This window comes from Mus caroli, chromosome 16 (assembly GCF_900094665.2).
Source record: "Mus caroli chromosome 16, CAROLI_EIJ_v1.1, whole genome shotgun sequence".
Taxonomy (NCBI): Eukaryota; Metazoa; Chordata; class Mammalia; order Rodentia; family Muridae; genus Mus; species Mus caroli.
In genome coordinates, this window is record NC_034585.1 from 23,602,763 (window position 1) to 23,608,632 (window position 5,870).

A 5,870-nucleotide genomic window follows, 5' to 3' on the forward strand; every position below is an offset into this window, starting at 1 on the left:
GCAAACTTTATATGCCCCAGTACAGGGGAATGCCAGGGCCAAAAAATGGGAATGGGTGGGTAGGGACGTGGCGGGGGGTATGGGGGACTTTTGAGAGGGCATTGGAAATGTAATTGAGGAAAATACGTAATAAAAAAAAAAGAAATGAGGGATGGTATGGACACAGGAAGAGGTGGAGGGATGGAAATGCAATATACTTCCATATATGAATTACAAAATAAATTTGAAACCTGGAATAAATGTATGAGCAACTGCCTCTAATGTGATTATTGAGATAGGCAATAACTTAAATCTAATATTGATTCCAATGAAACATTACATATGAGTGGTGATCTAATGCAGTCATAAGAAGACAACAGCTGATAAGATAGAAGAGGGATTCAACTTCCAGGACCAGAAAGTGAGAAAGATGAACCTCTAGTGGCAGAAGTTCTTCTTAAAGGAAGAAAAGAAGGAAAACCATATACACTGCTTTTACATCACATACAAGGCAGGATATACAATATAACCACAGCTTCCACATTTCATGAGTAAAGTACTCCATAGGGCAAACTAGTTGAAACTATTTAACTGATTTAGTCCAGGAATAAAGCAGCTTGCTTCATAGTTTCACCAGAACGCTTCATGGAATTAGAATGATAATCCACATGTCATTATTTCCAGGCACTACTCCTGCTCAATGGTCAGTGTGGAGAATGCACTGAATGCTGGCTGAGGATTTCAGTGAGTCAGAAATGTGGGCAGGTAACAGGGGAAGTGGAAGCCTCTGTGTGAACAGCATTGGGTTTGAGTAGGCTTTGGTTTCCCTGGGCAGACTTCCACCTTCCTGACTCATGGGGCTGACTGTGCTCAGTTCTGAATCTGTTTCCCTGTAGCTCTTTCAGATTGAAAAGGATACTTAGTAAATAGGCCCTGTTGTTCTTATCTTCAAAATAGTGATGCATTTCCAAGTAGATCTTTTCCCCAGCATAAAACAAATTAAATGAAAGCATCTATTTATTTCAGTTGTGTGTGACTAACATGAGACAATGGAAGAACTGAGGTAGAGTGGGCATGGTGTTGCATGCCAATAGTCCTAACACTTGAGAGGTGGAAACAGGACCAGTACCAGTTCAAGCTCAATCTCTGCTACACTGTGAATTTAAGACCAGACTGGCCTAAGTGAGATCTGTCTCAGAGCAACAAAAATAGGTCAGTGAGATGGCCCAGTGGCTAAAGATACTTGATGTCAAATTTACTGAGCTGAGTTCAGTCCTTTCATGGTAAGGAAGGCACTCGCTCTAGCAAGCTGTCATCTAATTCAGAGGACGCACACATGCCATGATACAAAGACTCTCACTACACATATGCATACATAGAAATTATAAAAGCAACAGTGATGGAGAACTTAAGTACATGGGACATGTACTTTTGCTTATGGAAGGCGTTGGTAAAGAACTTTACTTGACCATTTTTTTAATTGCTTATTTCAAACCTCAGTTATACAGGGTTATTACAGAAGATTATTATCTACAGTGATCAAACCTAACAACTGTTAAAAGTTTCACTTCTCATATGACCATTGAATACAGTTTGCAAAAATCAGAATTCCAGCCCATTGACATATACTATCAATATGCCTTATTATTTGAAAGTCAAACATATGGTTTGAACACAGGGTCACTGCAGAATATTCCTGCTGAGAATTTTACACTTAGTATGTCTCATTTGACAATTGCAAACATCAGAAGAGATCCTAAGTATGACCAGATCTTTCTAGCCCTAAAATTTCTTACTCACCAGTAACTCTTTAGTAAATAGAACAATACACAGAACATGGGATCTCCTTTCATGTATGCAATGTGTATGTACTGAAACCTGGCATTCAATAGACCCAGTTGCACAATCCCTATTTCCTTGGTGTTCAGATTCTTAAACAAACCACCTCAGTGTGTGGGCTTTCATAATTAAACAATCCCTATTCTTGGCATGGTTGGGCACTTTCATGATCAAGCCAAATAAAAAACTCTCTGCTCTTAAATTGCTCATAGTTACTTGTTACAAACTCATTCCTCAAAGTATACGATGTACTTCCTTTTCTCCTGAGCTGGAGAGTTACCACTCCATGCAAACTCATTCCTTTCCTGTTTACCAAATTCTACATCAGAATTGAGCCAATCTCAGTCTTTGCCAAAAAGCCATAGGTAATGATTTTCTAATTATATTAATTATTTCTTTATTGGTATTCCTAAATCATTTGTAGAAACATATTTTATATTATTTGTTTGTATATGTGTCAGCATATATATATATTCTCATTATATTCGATGTAAAACATTGAATTTATTATTATTATTACTCTAGTTTACTAGGTGCCTAACCTGTGCTTGACTTACTTTCTGCTTATTTGCATCCTTTATTTCTTCCTCCCTTTTCCTTTCCTTCCCCTTTCCTTCCCCTTTCCTCCCCCTTTCCTCCCCCCTTTCCTCCCCCTTTCCTCCCCTTCCCTCCCCCTTCCCTACCCCTACCTCTCCCTCTTCCCCTTCCCCCTTCTTATTCACTATTGACAGGTGAGTAAAATGATAACAAATAAATAGAAATTAAACAAAATGTATTTCAGAAAGCAGAAACATAAGTTCATAGAAATAAATAATCATGAATTAAGAAAAAACTTGCTGACTAGATCAGGTGCTCCCAGAAGATAAAGAGACGGACTAAGGGAAGCAAGGGGTTGATATGAACCACCAGAGGAGATGTACAATAGTTGTTTTTTTTTTTTCAGAAATACAGAGTAAATAAACAAAGAGAACTGATAGACCAATAGAAAGCAGATAGAGAGACAGAGACAGACAGACAGACAGACAGACAGACAGACAGACAGACAGACAGACACAGAGGCCAACATAGAGATGGAATGACTGAGAATTTGTCCCTAACTATAAAAGTGAGCTGCTCTAAAATCTACAGATTGAGCTGGCAGCCTGAGACACAGCAGGGCCAATGGCGCTAGTCCAGACCCTATATCTAGAGAAGTAGAGCTGGGATAATAGCTACTGTCTCACTCCCTCAAGCTGTAGACTTGTTGATGTTTTGATTTTAGACCAAAGGTGGCAATATAGTCCATAACCAAGTCTCTAACTAGACACAATGAATCCACTCATACTCTGGAGAGTATGTGTCATATTTGGGGGCTGTGGTCAACATTGTCATTTTATTTAAGCTTACAGTGAACCGTATGAGATCCTTACAATCACAGTGGACAATCTGCTTTACCTAATCTACCGATTCAAATGTTAACTTCATCTATATCAATCTCACAGAACCCTTTCACATCCCACAGTTATGCATTACAAAGTAAACAGGCACACCATAACCGAGTCAGCCTGACATGTATAATTAACCATAGCAAGTTATACAGAGAAAATGACACAAAATGTTTGCCACAACACTAATCAAATATTTTTTATTAGAAGTTTTTAAAAAAATATATCATGAACTAATATTTGAGTTTGAGATAGGTGGCTTTGGGTATTGGTTGTGTAAGTCATGACTATTAGGGAGGGCACATGAACAAAGATACAAATCATGGAAGGCTATTGTCCCAGAAAAGGTCTACCACCCTGAATACATTATAGGATGACAGATCAGTTAAATGCTGGCTACATCACTTCTCCCCTACCACCAACTATAAAGTGCTTTGAGGTTTGTTCTCTTCTCTCTCCTTCCTATTCTAGTTCAGAGCTGACCAAAAGGCATTGCTATCTGTATACTGTGGAAAAAACTTTAAAAAGGGAGAGAAAATAGACTTACGTCTAGATTAGAATTTTTGGTCATGTGCCAATGATCTAAGGAGACATTTGAGGCCTGGAGTTGTCCTTGGTGCGTACCAGCCAACGGTTCTGAAAAATTAACCGTGGGAAGATAGGGAGCAGAGACAGAACCAAAGAGGATGAGAGGTAACTACAAAAGGGGACAAGAAGATGAATTGTAACTTGTGCCTTGTAGAATAGTAATAGCAAATCCAGAGGATTCAAAATGAAATTTTGAATCTGGAGATCCAATAGAGACACTTAAATAATACATCAATCTCCCAATCCTAGAAATCACTGGAACCTTGAATATTGGTGCAGGATGATGTGGAGTGAAGAGCAAGGAGCAAGGTAGAGAAGATAACCCAAGACTCTTTCCTCAAATATAGATACTTCTAGACTTAATGAACTAGTTCCAGACAAGTCTTTTTATTATTAGTTGAAATATCTAAAGCAAAATATGCATTGAATAATTTACTGAGCATCATAACTTACCAACAAAGGGTAATGTAGACAGAGCATCCTTGGCTTAGCTCTGTGATCCTGTGGCTAGCTGGGTACCAGCACTAGAAGGTTGTATCCAGCCTTGGTACAGAATACATCACAGTCTTGTGCTAGCCTAGGAAAAGTTCAGCTCAAAAAAAATGCAATCCAGTTTGCATGCCACTGTTAGATCAATGTGATTAGTCACACTGTAACATCTTGACTATTATATAATTGCTTAGAAATATTTATCAACATCCTAAGCTTGTTTGTGGGATGTCAGTGTAAAGATTAAAGTTTGAGAGCAAAGAAGAGTGAAGTTTTTAACTAGCAGAAGGATCTAGCAATGCTACTTGGTCTGTCAGATATTGGGTAAATCTTTTTTCTGTTGCTTCTTAATTTTTTTTGTATCAGGGTTAGAATCCAGGGCTTTGTATAAGGTATTTGAGCCCTTTGTCACTGACTTACATTTTCTGTCTTTGTCTAGTGTCTAAACTCTTTAGTGTTTCCCAGAGATAAAAATCATTCATATCAATTCTAGCTAAAACTGAGAATTTTCTACTAACACAAAGTGAGCATAATCTTATACTTCAGCCTCACAGTCCTCTACTGTCTAAATATATGCTTTGGGCATGCCAGAAAACACATTGCTCCTTAATTTTATATTTTGTCCTTTTACTTATAGGCTCTAGAAAATAATGTTACTTGTATTCCCTGTTACAATTTTGCTGTGTGAATAAAACAGTAAGTCATCCACTGTTACAAGCAGAAACTCTCTTGGCATGCTTGAAATTCCCAAGTGTTTAGACAAGGTTAGATGAGCTAAGAATTTATCAGCTGAGCTGACAGCACTGCATTGTGAAGTGGATATGGGGTTGTGATAAGTGCACAACTACTCAGTCTAGTAGTGTGTCTCTTAACAATTTAAATGTGTCTTTGCCTACTATAAATTAAGTTTACCCAAAGAATTCACCATTGGACTGACATTTGCTGTAGCTCAGAAGACAAACTCTCAAGGTGGAGGTGGAGATAGGGGCATCAAGATTTGTGTAGCCTCAGAAATGGAGTCTGTCTAATCTTCTCTTGCTTTCCTGCCTAGAAGTCCTCATTTGATGCTAAGGTTAACCCTAGAAGTTCAGATTTCTTTCCTCAAGATAGATCATAAAAACCAGGGTCCATTTTCCTGAAGCCAGCCACAAAATGTGAATATATTGCACTAAATCTCCATCTCCATCTACCTTATTTGATTGCAATTTACACCACAGCGATTCTGGTAACTGCCTTTACCCTCACACTCAGAAGGAAGACTAGTTGCAAAGGAACGTGTGAAACGAACCCATATAGGGAACTGTTCCAGGCGCACCATTCAATATTTTATTATTTGCTTATATCTTTGATCTCATCATATTTCTTTGTGAACTTGTATGTGTGTGGGGGTGTATGTTCCATGTATGTGAGATTGTATAAGTAGCATGGAAGAAATGAGAATATACTAAAAGACATTCCAGGCTTAAAAGACATTTCCACACTATTGAAAGAGAAGAGAAGAGAAGAGAAAAGAGAAGAGAAGAGAGGAGAGGAGAGGAGAGGAGAGGAGAG